Source organism: Vidua chalybeata, chromosome 3, assembly GCF_026979565.1.
Source record: "Vidua chalybeata isolate OUT-0048 chromosome 3, bVidCha1 merged haplotype, whole genome shotgun sequence".
Classification (NCBI taxonomy): Eukaryota; Metazoa; Chordata; class Aves; order Passeriformes; family Viduidae; genus Vidua; species Vidua chalybeata.
The window spans coordinates 42285685-42304192 of NC_071532.1; positions in this window are offsets into that span (position 1 = coordinate 42285685).

Genomic DNA, 18508 nt, shown 5'->3' on the forward strand with positions numbered 1-18508 from the left:
GCCAAAACATATTTTACTTATTTTAAGTTTTTGACATTGGTGTTGGTATTTAGTCACTTGAACCTGATGTTCACCAGCTTTTGTGCTTAGAAAAGTGGTAAGCATTCTCGACTCTTACCAGATGAGAAAGGAATAGAGTATTTCCTTTTTTTTCTTTTTTTTTTTTTAACTCTATTAACTGAAGGAAATATGTTCTGCAAAACCCAAGTTGTCATAAGTAATTTTTTATTGCTTATGGGTTTCAGGCAAAACATGGGACTCTTCTCCTTTACCTGTTCTGATGCTTAAGTTGACACCTGTATTTATGAGCTAATAATGCTATTTGGTAGGACCAGATATGCTCCAATGTAGACTTAGTTTTGAAGTCTCGGTATCTTAGGGAATATTTGCTTTTAAGAAATGTTCCTAACTACAAGTGACCAGAGAAAAAAACACTCATGTACAGTTCTGGTACTGCCAACCTTGTGTGTAGGAGTTAGATCAGATCCAAATGTTCATTGTGATCTTGTACATGCTGAATGAGCAGGAGGAGCTATGCTGGCTGTATATTGGATCTGCTTCTAGGTAATTTTCTCAGAGTATTGGTATTGGCAAAGTTCCCAACTGTAAACTGTGTGGAGGAATGATTTTTCAGCTTTGGGGTTTTTAAAATAGATGGGCCATTTCTTCTTTTTAATTCATCTAAATCTGTTTATTCTAGTGCAGAGACTGAATCAGTTTTCATAGATGGATAAAATAAATTTTCATATTTTCTTAGATTGGCTTCAAGAACATGCAAAATGTGGAGCATGTACCTCTAACCCTGGAAAAGGCTTTGCAGCTGGTTAAGGACGTCTTCATTTCTGCTGCTGAGAGAGATGTGTACACTGGGGATGCACTAAAGATTTGCATTGTCACAAAAGATGGAATTAAAGAGCAAACTGTCCAGTTACGAAAAGACTAATTCAATTCATGTGTAAGCAACTTATCTGTGATGTACAATTTACCTGTGTAATGAAGACATTTGTCCAATTAAATTTTTTTCAAGAAGTTCAACTACTGTGGTGCTGAGTATTTTCTGTCTTTGTTAGAAGTTGTTTTTTTAAGAAACTAGAGCAGTTCATGGTGAGGAAGCAGCTTAAAGTTACAAGTCAGTTTCCTTCATCATATCTTAATCTATCAATCAGGCTAATTCTAATGGAAGTTTAATCCCCTTCTCACAATCCCTTATGCTGAACTATGGGGGAGTATTAAAATTTAGGCTCACAGACTATACTGATAATTCTTTCAGTTCAGTCTTGATTTAGCGAGTAAAACATTTGCTCTGTTCATACTGCCTTTTCTGCACTTCCATAGCTTCGTTTTCCTATCTTCTCCTTTATTTCTCTGATGTGCTATCCTGACATTTGATTTTGTGTACTTATTTGCAAAGACTCTATTGGTCATCTGAAACCAATATTACTGTGTTAGAGGGAAGAATGTTAAATGGAATCTTTCAAATTTTAGTCCTGGACTCTGCCTCTGGGTTCACCTCTGCGTGTTTCTGTTTGGTTAAGGCCCCGAATTTGAAGCATTGTCCCCTTGCGAAAATAACTTAGAATGGGGATTCCTGAGTGCCTTTTAATGCCTGGGTCCTTTGTTAGGCATACTGCTGCCTTTGATTCTTGGGAAATTGCATCAAGTGTAGTTTGTTTGATGTGCTGTATCACAGTCCTGGAAATTGGCTTCAGTATTAGGACCTTTAGAAAAACAGCTGCAGCATCAAGGACAAGATAGTTTTCTCTTGTCCAAGAGTCCTTTCACAGTCTGTAGCTCCTTAAAAAAGGACATATAAAATATCTCGTTGCTTCAGGTGGCATACTAGTTCCTTAATGTAACAATTTTGCTGATATGCTTGACCCTATGGTAACATTGTCTCTTGTTTGGATGTGACTGGCTGATTTCAGTGCAGCATTTTGGGTGCCATGCTTTATTCCTAGCTCTGGCTGGTCTTGACTAGAGATGACAGTCTCAGGCTTTGTAGACAGTTTAGATAGTGGGTAGCATTTTGAACATCAGTAAACGAACAACTAGTGCTTTTAAACAGACTGACTGTGTTCAGGAAATCCATCAACTCTCCCGAGGTGTTTGTGAAGGCACTTGACCACTGGGTGCCAGTGTTGGACCAGGTAAGGAGGGAGCAGCACCTTCCTAGGTAGTTGGGCATAAAGAAAGGCACGCAGCACCTCAGTCTGAGTAATGCTGTGGCTGAAGTCACTTGGCTACGCAAGTTAGAACTTCAGGCATGTTCAGGTGTGTTAAGGAAATGTTTAACATTTGCAAAAGTCATCTCAGCTGGACAAGGTTGATTGTATAAATGACTATAGCTGTATGCTGTCTGTACTGAGCAAATGGGATGCAATGCAATAATTCTAAGAAACAGCCTGTGCCTATTTAAAATAAAAATCAGTAATACCGAATTAAATACCTGCTCTGTTACATCTGTAAAATTAAGTTAAAGCACCTTAAAATCACCTGTCTTTGATACCAGATTTATGTTGAATTGCTCAAGCATTTCACAATAGGCTATTGGGGTTTTATGCAAAAGTGTTGAAATCTAATGAAACTAAATAGCATTTCAGTTGGAAAGAAAAGCGGGAGGTGTTCATATGCCTGCCTTTTGGACGGGTCTGTTTGCAATATATAAGGTCTAAACAGTGAAGAGCAACAAACAAGGGGAACGATCTAATTTCTACATGAACTAATTCAAGGTTCTTGCAGGATGCCAGACATATAGAAGAGTTGCAGTGATTTAACTCAAAAGTTCTGATAAATTTGGCTGCTCTTATATTTAAGGGTAGATTTTACATCCAAAATAAATGCATGTTGACAGATGTTAGGAGTTACTGGCTTTAGTTTGATGTGGCTAGGCTTGCCTCTGTAAGTTCAGGTGTCATTTGCAGTCTCAGAAGAGGTATAAGAGCAGGTACCTGTTTTGATTCTGTGCCATCCTGTTGGTGCACTTGCACTGATGTGAGACGGCCATTTTGTCTCCTTTTCAGATTTCCCTGCCGATTTCCCTTCTTCTCTTCCAGCTGAAGAACCAGCAGGAAAGGAAGCTTTTTCACAGGCTCATTGGACTGAAAATACCAAGTTTTTTTCATCAAAGAATGTAGCACTGTGTCCACTCCCTTTGTGGATGGGTTTGGAACCAGTGAGATGGGGAGGCTTGTTTCCCACATTTTTAACTTTGCAGTTATGCCCTACCCTGATGCCATCACTGTTTGTGCTCTGAGTAAGGAGTTGCAGGAGTGACAGGAGATGTGTGAGTACAAAAGTATTCACAGGCTGCTCAGCTAGAAGTTACTTGCTTAGTCATATTAAAACATCCCAAATGTCAGATGTATATTATGGATGAAAGCCTTTTTTTTTTTTTTGATCCACCACACTCCCTGGCTTGGTTTGTGAAGACTCTGAAGACTCCCATCACCTCAGGATGAAAGGTGGGAAGGCCCTGACTGTCTGCAGCTCTCCTTAGTACCGTGCCTGTACTTGCCATGTATAAATCAGCTTAGTATTCATCTAGCACTGTGTCTGCAGTGTAAATTAACAGTTTATGAAGCATTTTGAGCCTTACGTGGTTACAGAACTGCCTAGACGGGCTACAGAGGTGCAGCTAGGCAAAACAATTGTAACAACAACGCCACTTAGAGGTGCTAGAAGCAAAGGGCTGGGTGTGGCAGATCTACTTGGATGGAGATTAGGCATCTTTAATACAATTTCATGTAAGAAGAGAGAGCGAAAATGTTCATCTTGAAAACCTTTTATTGATTTTAAACATGTGTACCTTTTGAGAGAGGGTTGCGCTGCAGGATTGGAATAACCTTGGAGCAAGCACTTTCAGCTCTAAGGGTGTACAACAAGACAGGAGCAGGCAGCTTCGCTTCACCTGCAGCAGTACTAAGGGCCGCCCTAAGGTGGCACTAGCCGCTTGCTCTCGCAGGTCTCGGCACAATTCCCCGCGGGGCGGGTGGAAATAGCCATACGCACTTCCCAGCGTCCCACTGTAATGCACTTTGGGGTACTGTTTGTTGAGAAGATGGGAGGCTTTATTTTGATCTCAGCCAAATGCTGTGTACCTTTGCTTGTGTAAGGGACTGTACAAGGTCACAATCAGGCTTAAAAAACTAGATTTGTAAAGCAAAGTTTTCTTTACTGATTTTGGACCTGTTTTCAGCAACATTGTTTATACATTAAATCCATTTTATGTACCAAAGAGGGGGCTTGCTACTATGGAAAGTGCTTGACAGGACATAAATATTGCATATATGCTTCTAAAAGCTTAGTTCACTGTATCAGTCAATTTAATTTTAAGTTTAATTTTATTAAACTTAATAAGTTTCAGTTTATTTTAACTAAAACCAAGACTTTCTTGAGGTTGAATCATAAGATGTTGTTATATAAACCAAGTACCAAGCTTTCTCACTGTAGGGTGATGTTTCTCCTTTTACACTGTGATATGCCTGTAACACTACATATGCCTTAGTGTGATGGGAGCCAGGTCCAGGCTGCTGACTAGAGAAAACCATTTAAATGGAAATTATAAAACACTATGTGAAGTACAGTAGTTTGAAGTGGTCCTACTGCATCTTACTCCTTTATATTCTTAAGTATTTATTAACTTAGGGGACAAAGTTGTAATTTTTGACATTTGATAAACCTTTTTTGATACCCTGTACTCATGCATCCTAGAAAGCTGCTTTGGCAATTTTTTTTTCTCTATATTTAGCAATTCGGGATTTTACAAACCTAAACTTGGGGAAAGGTGGCAGAAGCAAGTGGGGACTGATTAAAGCAGCATTCACATGCATCCAAGCAGAATAAAGTAGTCCTTCTCTCCAGTCTAGTTGAAGATAGTTTTTAGGAGTATAAAGTAACTGCTGCCTTATTCAGGGTTCCTTATGGAAAGTCAGGAATCAACTTTTGAGTAGAAGGGATTTGGAAATGACAGCTTTCAAATTCCTCTTTTCTCTTTCTTTCAGCCCTTGCTTTTGTTTAGTGTGAATGTCCTTTACTTTTAGGCCATTTGGGGCAGTCTTAAACCAGACAATAAGGCACATGGGCCTGAAGTTAACTAAGATTTGTCTCCAGATCTCTCTTCTCAAGCCAAATTCCTTCTGAGAAGAGGTTTTGTCTGTGTGAGTGCAACAGAGTGAGACCAATTTTATATTCTTTCAACATTAATATGTAGTTAGTTTAATTGTATGGACCATTTTCTGTGTACTTCCTTTTCCAAGCAATTTCAACAAAGTATTCATAATTACAAAAACATGGTTTAGCAGAAAAAACAAACAAAAAATCCCGAGTATCTTTCCTGTTAAGCTGTTCTTGGCCCCTTTCCTAACAGTTGCTGGCAAAGTTCATCTTCACTGTTCATTTCAGAGGCTCAAGTGGGAGTAGGGATGGACTTCACTGCAGCCTACAATAATTAATATTCTTTGGCACAAGGCACAGATTAAAGGGCTACTGGCAAGAGAGTAGTCACGGTACCAGAAATGTAACCAGTCCTTTCTACTTTAGCTCAAAGAACCATAAAAGGAAAGTTAAAAAACAGGATTCCCTTTTGTGCTGAGGAAAAGGAACAAGGTGTCAAAGCTTGTGGTGTTACATAGATACTTCATGGTTGAGGTAAAGTGCTATTGACTTTCCTGAGACTTGGCTTCTCTGAAACATAGGTATTTCTGTTGCTCAGCTTTGTGCAGCTGCACAGGTTTGGTGATTTCCTTGATGGCTCTACAAGAAGTCACCAATGTGCTGATTCACCTAGGTGCCCATCCAGGTGTGGGTATGTGACACCACAGTGCCTGGCTCACTGAGGTGGCTTAGCTGAATGGGATTGCAGCCCCTCTGGACCAATCCTCTGTTTAACCAGGCTTTGTGGAACTGGCTGTGATGAGCTTGGCAGTCAGGCTGGGTGGATGATTGAGCTGGTCATTGTTCTTTCAGGGCTACACTCCCACACTGGAGCCCCAGGGTGGCTCAGCCCCTGAGCACCTCCTCTCCATCCTGGGCAGCTGATGGAGGCATAACCAGCTGGAGGTACCTGGCAGGTGAGAGATGCTGTAGAATGCCTTGGAAGTTGGTCTCCTACCAGGAGCCTATCCTCAAACATCCCAGTAGCAAACACACTTCTGTTTGTAGCTTGCTTATGCAGCCTATGCAGAGAACCTTGTGCACTGAGATACCAGAAAGTCAAGAGTCGTGATGGGGAAACAGCCCCCACACATGACAAAAACCATGAACTGAGGTGGAAGCTTTTTGTCAGGGTTTATATAAGTGACTGCTCTGGAGAAAGCTGCATTCCAGTGTCACTGCCTTGTGCTTGATCTGAACTTTTCTTGACATGTACCCTTGAATGCAGAACAGTCAACACAATCTCCACTTAGTCCCAGGGCAAACAAACATTTTGGTGCGGCTGGTGTGTGTTTGCTAGTTGCAGACAAGCCAATCTCATTAGAACTGCATTTACAACTTTTGCAAAGCGTTTTGAAACTGGTTGACATGCACAACAGCTGCCTGAGCCAGATTTGCATTCCATTCTCTGCCTCCATCTTATTAGCACAGGGGATGGCTTGATTAATGACAATTAGATGGGCAGCATATTTTTAAAATACAGATTTTTAAAAATTGAAGATAATTTGTCTTTGGAAGGGCCATGAAATATGTTTTCATTCTCTGATTTAAAATAGGTCACAAATTCTAGGTTTTTATGGCTTTTCTCAAAAGCCAAGAGAAATACTTACCCTGAGCTAACCTTCAAAATTTGAAGTGAAAACATTTTAAAGGGTGATGCAAAGTGTTTTCAGCTGGTACATAGCTCGATTGCAGACAAAAGCATTTCCAGAGGAACCGGGGGACCTCGTTTCCTCCTCATTTTTCCAGCCTCTCAGTGCAGAGCTGTTGAGCTTACAGCCTTGAATAGAGAGACTCTTGATTCAGTGCAGGCTGTTACATCTAAACCACTCAATGTATTTTGTTTGGCTCTACAGCTGTTAAAGTCAGTGGCTGTGGTGCCCTTCACCTCTGTTAAGATGCTTCTCTATCAAAGGAACACTCTCCATCAAACAAAGCAAAGCATCAAACAGACAAGATGCTCTTCTCCAAGGAGCTGGGAAGTTACAGTGGCCAAAGCAGTATCTATATGCTGGCATTCACATGCCTAAATTTAACCCGTAAAATTCCTGGACAAACATTTAACAGGAGATTCTGGTGTTTAGTTTAAGCCCACTACTTAGTTTAAGCCCAGTGTTAGCAGAAAAGCTACACTGATATTCATTCTCTGCACAAACCTAGAGCTCTGAACTCTAATTTGTGCTCTCAAGCACAAGGTAAGCATTGGTATGCTGCCAGAAGTCATCATTACAATTTAAATTATAAAAGGAAAATGAATCAGACTTCTGAAGTAAGTGAGGTCCTTTTGACTAGTTGGCTCAGATTAAAAATAAAATAAAAAATAGACTTCTCATAAGAGAATGCATTTGCAGTGTTTTAACTAATATTTTGACCTGCACAGGTAGAGGGTTGTTTTCACGAATGTTTCCATTCAAAGCCAAAATGCATTTTGGAACTACTCCAAGAATTTAGTTTCTATCAGAGGCTGCACAAATCTGCCCTTTTCTTGCACCATTTCTTCCTCAAACTCTTGTCAACAAAAGAATATCTAACAGGCCAAGTTATCCAACAGCAACTCATGGATAGCCCTTGAGTGTCCCGTTTGAGATCCCAGCAGTCTTGGCTCTGAACTGGAGATTAAAAGCCAGCTGTTTGTTGATTTTAAGTGAATTCCTCCAGTTAGTCTCACTACAGAGAAGGTGAAGTCAGAGGTGGTCTGATACATTCCAGATTTATCTTAGGAGCTGTGGGATGAATTCACAAGAGACACAGTTTTCCATCCATATCCCAAAACCCACGTGCAAGCACTTGGTCAGCTAGTGTGGCTCCAGCTACAGTGTTGGACTACAGGACTGCTGCCTTGTAAACGCCAGTTGTAAGTTTTAATGAGACAAACCAATTAGATGGCTTGACAGAGCATCACAACAGTGACGTAACTGCGCTCAACCCCCATTGCAGGAGCAGCAGAATTTCAAAGAACTGCTATTAAAGAAAAGTCACAGAATAGCTCGCACACAGCCCTGCAAACAACAACATCACCCACAGGCTGTGGAGCAAGGGGAAAGGCGGTAAGCGTAAAGTAAAAACAAGTGAAAGGAATTAATCCAAATACTGATTTTTCTCTTTCTAACACTCAGCATGGGCACAGCTTGGGTTTCAGGTACCATCTCTGAAACACCAACTGCTGTACGTAACTCCCACTGTATTATTGGTCCAACAGAGTCTACAGAGAGTTATAGCATGGCCTTTGCAAAAATGCACATATATAAAATCACTTGTGCCAGGCAGTGCATTACATTGTCCTACAGATACCAACTGATACACAGGGCTGTATTCACTGATCCACCTTCACCCACAAGGCATTTCCTTCCTGAAAGCCAGAGGAAATTTTTATCACTCCACACTCTGACTTGCAGGTGTGATCCCTGCAGAGGATCAAGGGATATGGGTTTTGGAATTTTGTCTCTTCCTCCTCTCTTGGGTACCAGTTCATACATCACCTGCTGTCCCTCCTGGTTTGAACTAGGAGTCTGGCCATTCCCACAGCTTGCTACAGGTAAGGTCTCACTTGTTTTCAGCATGTTGAGGCCAACATCTTAAATGTCACTAGGACACAATCCAATCAATGGAGTGTTTGGGTGATGCTTCCAAGTTAAAATTTCCTTTGCAGAGTATGCATTGAGCAGTTCTCAGTGGTAACAATCCTCTTCTGCTGATGCTGAAAGAGACATCAAAGAGAAGGTCCCACAGGCATGGCAAGGTCCTGCTTGTCAAACCAGAGAGCATTTTACAAAGCTCTTCTTTCCAAATGAGCCACTTTGCCTTATTTTTAAATATGTGTCAAGGAGGATCCAAGACTAACAGAGTAATGAAAGTTGCTAGCTCCAGAATTCACTGTGGCTTGTCAAAATAATTTTCCCTAAATTAAAGATCTATAAACACACCCCTCTTGGACTGCATGACACACAGATCATAAAAGCAAATCTCAAGACCTGAGCTGATGCTGAGAGGACACTTTGTTCCTGTTACTCATGAGAGTGAAGGGGACCCCTGTGATACTGTAGTACACTGAGAAGGTTGTGGGCAGCAGGGCTGCATGTGACTGTGTGGAACATCTGTTCTGCCCCGTATATGCTGTCCAAGTCTCTCTTCCCAGCCTACTGCTAGTCATTATTCAAAGAGATATTACACAGAGCCACCTCCTTTGCCATCAGCTCTGACTGAGCCCTGTCCCAGTAAGCTGTTGGTGGGAAGCATCCACCAAGGACTGAGGCACCATGCTGTGGTTTCTGTCTTAGATCCAGTAACTATAACATAGCTGGAGCTGCAACTCAGGCCATCACAGGCTCAAAACTCTCTGCCTGCTTTTCATGTTAGTATAAATCACTTGACACCATGTGAAGTACCTCTGCCAGCTCTTGACAGCCTCTCAGTGAGATCCAGCAGACCACAACATGTCAGAGTGGGAATTTTGCCTTAACAAGTCCAAACTGAGCTACCCCAACCCTTGTGAGCAAAGACCAACACTTAACGTGTCTATATTTGTTTCTGTGGGGTAAAATATTCTGTCAAGCAGCAGGTCATTAACACATAACTAGGTAGCTTTCAATAAATTGGTATCCAGCTACCATGGCAGTAAATGACAACCTAGTGCCTGGTAGCATCAGTGAAGCCAAAGGATGTGCCATTCCTGGCCACCACAGAGTAATAGCTCTGGAGATTCTGATATGCACAGCAACAAATTATGTGCTTCAGAGAGAGGGAAGACAAGGCAGAGCAACTTGGCACAGAGTAGAATAGCTGCTCTGCAGACAGTGAGCTCACTGCAGCTGCAAAAGGTTGGCAGGGTGGGAGATACACACCCTGGAGCTGCTCTTATGGCCTTTGCCCCAACCCCAGAGAAAGGGGTGTTCCTTGTGAGTGCATCCTCCATGCACGTGCATCACAGACACCAGTGAAGAGTTGCTGTCACAGGGATGTGGTGGGCAGCATGCACAATGACTGCTTTCCAGGGACATGGGCTTAACGAGGAGAGACAGCTGAGTGCTGCACAACAACTGCCTCCTTTTCCACACTCCATCCAGAGCACTAGAGCCGGTGACAGGTCAGACCTCTGCAGGCTTATGTCAAGGGTTAAACAAAAGCCAAGCTGCTGTCAGCAGCAAAGTGAGCTTGCAACTGTATGCCAAAACATGGATGCAGGTCTACAGTGTGCTTATCTGACACACTTCTCAGGAGGCAGAAAATCAAGTCAAAAAACAAACCAAAACAAAACAAGCAAAGCAAGATAGAAGAAAAGTATTACATGTGGCTTGCAATGCCATTAACTGCAAGATGGAAGTCTTGCACGCAGTGCATGGTCAGTCCAGTCAGTGAAACTTGGAGCAGTGGACAGCAAGGCCATTTAGGAGGAGCAGAGCAAAACTATGGTTTTCAACATTTTCCCTAGCCACAACTTTGATCCTTATGTTCCCCAGTAAAATGACTGAAATATGGGTCACAGGCACAGTGAAGAGCTCTAAGGCCTTCATGCCCTCAGCCACTTCCTTCCCGTTTCCTCAGGCACCTGTGCAGTAGCGTCACAAGCTGTCAGAACGCAGCATCCATGCTTCACGCCTAATCTCCCCTCTGCCCTGCAAAACCCGCCTGAACTTGTCACAATGGCTCAAGAGGGAGCGAGGCTCACTCTCCTCCGCTGGCCCCCTCACAATAGAGGATTGCCCTATTTGTGTGAGAAGGAGAGAGGCTGCCGCCCCAGCCCTCGCATCTGTAAGAGCTGGAAACAAGCCGCACAGATAGGCAGAAATCAATAAGCTGGCAGATCAGAGGGCCCGGCGGAGGAGCCGCTCCTTGCACATGCACAGGGGCCGAACATCTGTCAGGCAAACAAAAAGCAACCCAAGCGGAACAAAAGAGAGGATTATTTTAACTCAAGTTCTTCTTCAGTCTCAGCAGGCAACGTTCAAGCCGTCCTCGTATTCAGACACTGAGGCCTTATGGAGTACGGGCTGTCTGGAAAATGCCAAACACTGTTGCCAGAAGACAAAAGAGGGGGAAAAGAAAAAAAAAATAGATATGGAAAATTCAGAATGTGTTGTTGAGTGCAATTGAGCAGGGGGAAGGTGGAGGGGCACTGATAAGGGGGCAGAGGGCAGGGAGGGGAGGAGGACAGAGTGATGATGCGATGGAGAAATTGATGACAAATCTCCACAACAGTACTTGAAAACAAAGCTGATCATATCAAATCTGCCAGAGAAGCATAAAATATTGTCACATGGCTATGGATTGACAAGCACGGAGGTTGCACCCCCCAGCTCCCTCCCTTGTGTGAAAGGGCGGGCTTGCTGCAGCCCTTCTGTTTGTGCAGATGAGCCCTGGGAAATTGGCAGAGCTGGTCCACACTCCAGTGCCCTCCTCACCCCAGTGCCCTTCTCACCTGGAAGAAGCCCAGTTTTGATCACTGGCACTTCTTGGGGAGCAAAGGATTTGGATAAGCACAGAAGCAAGCTGCCATGCCTCTCCCTTGTGCCTAGTGTTAGCCAGCATACACCATTATTTTGCACATTGGCTTCTCCAGCACACCTGTGTCTTCTAATTGGTATGTCATATGTGTGCTAGAAATAGGTGCAAAACAGTGAATTCAAGATAAAACAAATCTAGTAAAATCAGATTTGAGCTTAAAATACCAGAAAACTTTATCCTTTCTGAAACAGAGGAGATCATGTAATAGCTGAGAATGCCCTATATTGCAATCATATGCTACTGCTCAGTGTCCTTACGCTGCTGTTGGCTTGGTGCATTTTGGAACTGAAGTATTAGTATGGGGAAAAACTTTCATGGTTTTGGGTTTCCTTCAGCAGTTTCACAGTATGTAAGCTGCCTTCACTGCTGAAAGCAGAAACTATTCTGGATAAAGGTGGACTTGCTTAGTTGAAGATTCTGAAGCTGCAGTTCTGTGGTCTGGGATGCATCCACCATCAAATACTAGCCCACAGCATCCCACAAAACAGATATACATCTCAACCTTAAAAGTGACTTGCCATAGAAGACATGGGTTCTCAGTGGCATTTTAGGAAGCATCACAAAGGCATTTTGACCCAGCTTCATTTTATTACATTCTGTTTGGGGTGGGGGAGGGATGTGAACAGAAAGAGATTGTGATTTAGAGAAAACTGGCTCCTTTATTAAAAAAATAAAAACAAAGTCATTATTTGTAAAAAAAAAAAAAAAAAAATCCAAAAAACCAAAATAAAGCATATGCTTAGCTGCTGCCTCATCTTAGAAGGTTCTAAATTTCCTTAGCCTTATTTACAGTGTCGGACACAACTGGGCTGGCTGTCTTAATACACGTGACCCTTAAAAAAGAGTAATCACTGTTTTTTTGTTTTGCTTGAGAGAGTAAAGGAGAAGGAAGGGCTGCCTTCTTTATCCCTGGGGAGGGTCTGGGCACAAAGTCCCATCTGGCTACAGGTAACTTCCTTGGATCTCTTGAACTCAGCCTCTACACATCAAGGAGAAGCAAGTGAGACTTTGAGGGACTTAAGCCACTTGTGCATTTTGCAGACATGTACCACCTACCTGAGAGGAACGAGAGGCAGCAGAATAGGGGCTCTGTCAGCAGCTGGAGGCAGGCACAGCAGCCTGGTGCTGGCAGCATGCTCCTTCATCACCAGCAAACAAGGACATGTGCCACAAATGCAGCACCTCTCTTGCTCAGAAGCCTTGTTCCAGTGTACTGTGAGCATGTCATAACCCACAGGCAAGACAGTAACCTCTACTGGCCACTGCAGATGCTGCAGACCTGGGTACCATCACCCCATCTACCCTGGAGACTCCCCAGCATTCATGGAGAGGACAAACTGAGGTTCAAGCAGCAACAGACACACCCTGCATGCTGCACTGCAGGTTTGTGCAGGGAGAGCTCATCCAGTCCCCTGCACACATCCTACACAGATCATGCACATGCACCTGGACTATCTGCCCAAACACTGAAAGAGTTCACAAGGCCAGAAAGATCAAACTCTCCTCCTAAAACACAGTAATTCAGATGCCAGCCTTTGGCATCTCCTTATCCAAGCTTCACTGGTCCTGAGCCTTCACCTCTTCTACAGGGAGTCTCATCCAGCTTTCCCCTGTGAAGAACCCCAAACCCAGAAGCAGCATCCATTTCCCACTGCTGTTTCTGGCCTACCCATGTTGTTGTTGACTTTCCTTCATCAGCATTTACTGAACTCAGCTGCAGCCTTTCCTGGATACCTCACTTCACTGGGCTGCAGATTTTGTACAAAGTTTCCAACTGAGTGCTTGGTCATGTCTCAGGAATTTCAGAGGTCTCCTGTTTTCCTTTTGCAAGCAGCTCTCATACAGTAGCAAATCAATACCTTCTTATCTCACTGTTAGGACATTATTTGTCCATAGTCAATGCTTTTCCTTAAAGCCGATGTTCTTGAGTTACTTTTGCTCTTTTGGGTTATTTTTTGCAGGTCTTGACCCACATGCAAGTCCTTCGTTAAGCCGTGCAAGCAAATGCTTCTCTAGAGTTGGGCTTTAGATAGAGGCTGTTAAAACAGAGGGTTTGATGTTATGCTGGTAAATAATAAAAAATCAATAAAAACCTGAACATTTAAAGGAGAGAAAACTTTAATGTGAGGAACAGTTAAGGTAAGGGAACAGTATAGAACATTGTGCAATAAAACAGGGAAGATGTTGCCCTTCAGATTTCATCACAGAAGCATGCTCCTGGTTCTCCTTGTGCACTCGTTTCTCCAAGGACCAAAGGAAAAAAACAAGAAAATAGTAAAACTAATAAAAATAATGTGCCTCTTTTTTGTGAAATTTTGCAAATTTGCCTTTGGAAAACATATTTGTATGATGTGTTTAATTTTGTCATTGTCCATCAGCAGTGAAAGAAAAGCCATCTCATCAGTAGGATCTTTTTTTAAAGGGAATTAGGCCTGAGCCAGTCTCGTTTGAGAGACCCTTGGATTAGAGTCTTTTTTTACACACAGTCTGGCATGGCTGTTTCCTTAGAAATACAGGCTTTGGGGCTGTTTTGATGCCTGTGAGGTTGCTCCACAGGCAAAGGATACACCTGGAACATGCAACCTAGGGACAGGGAACCTAGACATAAGAAGGAACTTGTGAGTGGGAACTGACAGACATCTGCTCTGAGAGCAAACATGAGGTGTTAGTGTGATGGGTCCCCACTTCCTCTGGAGCCACAGAGCACCCTGAGTCCGTCCATGCTCCTTCTCCAAGCATGAGAGACACAGTGCCAATGTGGCATAGAACACACATGAAATGTGTTAGAATGGCTTAGCAGATGAATTCATGTGGTCCAATAAACTTCACCTTGGGCATTCCTGCTCCAAGAGCCTAAAAGAGAGAGGGGACTAACCAGGAACTCTCAGACAAGCAGCTGTGACATGTGATTACAATACATTGATGGTGGCCACAGTTTTGATGGCTAAAATCAAAACAACAGAAAAAACAGAGCAAGTTTTTGTCTTGTAGCTGCAATGAATTCCGTGATGGCTGCATGCAGTCACTATTATTGTCTTTGAGAGTCGCTGCCCTAAGAAATGAGTTCTTTAACAAGTGAACAAATAACTCAATTAGAAATTGAAACTACATTCCTGAGAGTAGTTCAGCAGCCTCTTCTCCCATTAGAAACAGTGGGAGTTACCATACTCTGCACATTGCCCAGTGATAGCTCTTCTTCCTTCAGGAGACAGCTCTGCTGCAACTGATTGCTTCACAATGTCATCCCAGTTTTCCTCTTTTTGGTACCATTGGCTGATATGTGTGAATGTGCTGATTTTTGGGCAAGCTTCAGCCTAGGAAAAAATCCTACTACACAAAGAAAAATGGAAAGAGCAGGGAATTAAACATCAGATTTATGGGGGGATGAGCAAAATTTTGTTGAAAAGTACTTACTGCGTACTCACTTTGTGGATAAGCTTGTTCTATCAAGAAGAGAGAAAAATAAGTCATTCAAGGATCTAAAACCATTCAATAAATCAAACTTAGGCAGTTTGAGGATGATAGATTGGTCAATCTGAATTTTGTAAGAAGTATAGGTTTATTAACTTTTCTCCAAGGTAGGAAAGAGAGAGAAAAGTATTTTTATTAAATGTATTCAGTGGGTGTGGAAAGCCTCCTGCGTGGTGTGGTACTGAAAAACAGAAGGGGTGAAGGAATTGTGAACAGCTGGTGAGTGGCAGTCCTATACCAAAAGAATGAAGTGTGGGAGAGGGGAGAAAGCAATTTAAAAAAGCAAAACAACAACAAAAAAGAGCTAATATCGTAAAATGACAGTAAAATAAAACCCAAACAGAAAAAAAAAAAAAAAAACTGAAGCGTTGGGAGTGTACTGTCAAACACCAGCTTCTCATGGATTGTACGAGCAACAGAAGCCATTGTCCTCTGTTGGGGATGGGAACCATAAAAAATCAACTGGGCTGGGAACATAGCTGCTGTGTGCTCTCAATCACATTTCTCATCTAAGACCAACACAACTCTGACTCTTCTAAATATGCTGGATTCTCCACAGAGGGTGAGTGCACCCCTGCCTAGCTGGGGAGATGATCCTTGAGCACTCACCTTCCTTAAAAAAAAAATCCCATCAGTTAGAATGCAATTACTTTGTTAAGGCTCTCAGGTGAGAAATAAATAATTGCTGCATGGCAGGGCGGTGGGGATGTGGGACAGGGACTGGCGGCCAAACGTGTGGTACAGCCTGGGGCCAGCTCCAGGGAAAGGTTTGGGCTGGGGTGCTCACAGGCGGCAGCATGCCCAGCTCCAGGCACGCAGCTGGCACACAGCTGGCACAGGGCTCTGCTCTGGGGCTCCTGAACACACAGCTGCACTCCTTCCCGACAAGAGGAAGGCAGAGGTTTATGCCCAGCCTCAGGCGACGTGCACTGGCTTTCCTGGCAAGCTGTCCCCGTGGCGCAGCATTACACAAATTTATCCTTGCATGCTTCCACCTGGCACTGCAGAGTTTCAGGGGTTTGGCACTCACTCCTGCAGGAGAGGCCGGGAGGAGCTGCCTGCTCCCTCCGCATTGCCAGGTACTGCTTGTGGCTCAGGCAAGCCTGGCATGTTCCACAGGACAAGGGCACAGCCCAGCACTTGCCCGCGCTTCCTAGCCCAGCCACACAGGAACTGGGCGAAGAACTGCACAAAGCAGAGGTGATTTTTTTTCTGCTTAAAAGAAGAGGTGATTTTTGAGAAAGGGGAGTCTGAGCACACAGACTCTAACTGAGCAACAGTAGTGATATGTAACATTGCGGCAAACATAGGCAACAAGGGAAAAGTTTTTCACCAATTCTCACAATAAAAATATTAATGGACTTCACCTGAAACAACGAGACAGCAAGGTCGAAACAGAGAATGTTATCTCTTCCTGTATAGTATCAAACACAAAGAAACAAAGCTAGATAAGGATGGTCTATAAGTGCAATTAAACACAAAGATATGGATACAACATGAACTCAGAAATTCTCAATTCACAGAATGCCAGGTACCAGGAGGATACATAGGAAGAATTGTCTCCCTTACACAGTTCTCCTAATCACTATTGGAGGCTGGAAAGATCTTCACTGAACACAAGTCTTGTTTTCTCCGATTTTTCATTTCTCCTTTAAAAGTTGACATACTTAGTGATTAAAAAAGAACCTGTCTTTGAAATAAATATATTCACATCACATGTATTCAAAGTCCTATGTTAACCTTACTGCCACATGTTTTGGCATTTGGTATTTTTAAACTTTTTAAAAGGCTTCTGCTCAGGGATGGGCTCATCTTTTTCAGGGCATGATTGACAGGGGTCTATTTCAAAATACCTCCCATTAAGGAAAAAAAAAGAAAAGAAAACTACCTTAATGGTGAAGCAGGGGATGACAGCAGCAGACAAAAAGTCGTTGCTTCTTTGTTCTTGAAATCTGAGGAAAATACACAGAACTCCATTGTATTACTTTTTCATGCACAACATTGTCTCCCTTGACCCCATGCACATCTGCAGCCTGAAGTTCTCTGTTATCTCTGGATAACAGCTGTTGCATCACTTATTATTCATCAGTTCCACTTTAGTCTGCCTAAGGTGCTGTGAAAAGACCACAAGTTGAATTCAAGATAAAACCTAAACTTGCTGGGGAAAAAAAATAGGAAGAACAATGGATAACTCTTACTGGACATTTTGTTTGGTTGTCTGTAGCACATAGGCCTATACTTTAACATATTGGAATTGAAGGATCTTTTAAAAATGTCATAGAATCCCCTGATTTTCTCACCTATTTCCTTTAAACTTTTAATTTGGCTTTGGAGAGCAAAATGCAAGGGCAAGGAACACATGCAGTCAGCACCGGAGGAACAAGCAAGCCCTTCAGTTATATGATGTGCAGAAGCAGAACTTGCAAAGCGATTAATTAGTGAGGATTTCCAGTTAAAAAAGGGGGACAAAGAGGTACGTGCACAACCCAACCCCTTGGAATGCAAATACTCCTTGATCTTTATTTGGGGCAGAGGAAGTAATTTCTCTCCTGTGCTCTCACACTTGCTATGGAGACCACAATTCAGTATGCACCTCCTCCCCAGGTAATTCATCTTCTGGGCTCTTCCATCACCACCTCCCCCAATCATTTTCCACCCCTACCACTCCCCAGTTACCAATGCTCATATTCCCACATGGGTGCTAAATCCCATCAGTTTTCTGTCCGAAGGATAACAACAGAAGAGGATTTCTTTGATCTCCAAGACTCTTTCATGGAGAGGTGAGGATTGAAGAAGGTGAGGATTTCCAGTTTATCAGCAAGGCATTGATGGCCACCAGATTGCTGGGAATATAATAGTGGATATTCCTGGAAAAAAAAAAAAAAAAAAAAAGGTTGCGTTGCAGCCCAACACGAAGTTGTTAATGAGTTCCTGGTGTAAATTCATGGGGTGCAGGGACTGACCCTAAGCAGGTGGCTCTCTGCAGTGACATGCAGCCTCCAGTTGTTTACTTACAAGCAATATCTGAAATATCTGCATACTAAACATGTGAGTTGTGGAGTCCACAATGTGCTAGGCATATTACCAGAAATACAAACCCACCTTGCAGACTGTAAACCAGAGAAAACAGTTTCTGTAGGAGCCCCAGAGGAGACATAGGCTATATTGTGAGGTGGCCGCTGGTCCTGGTGGCTTCTTTGCCTTGTGGCCATCAGTAAAGCAGAATGTTTGAAATCCACCAGTCTTTGATCTCTCCAAACACAAAGGTGCTGCACATGCACAGGTGTTGCAGGTAGCTGCAGTTTGTCTGTGGGAATTTTGAGTTCTATGGCTCAGGTACAGGATGCCAACACCTAAGTCAACTGCAATGATACAGAAGGACTGA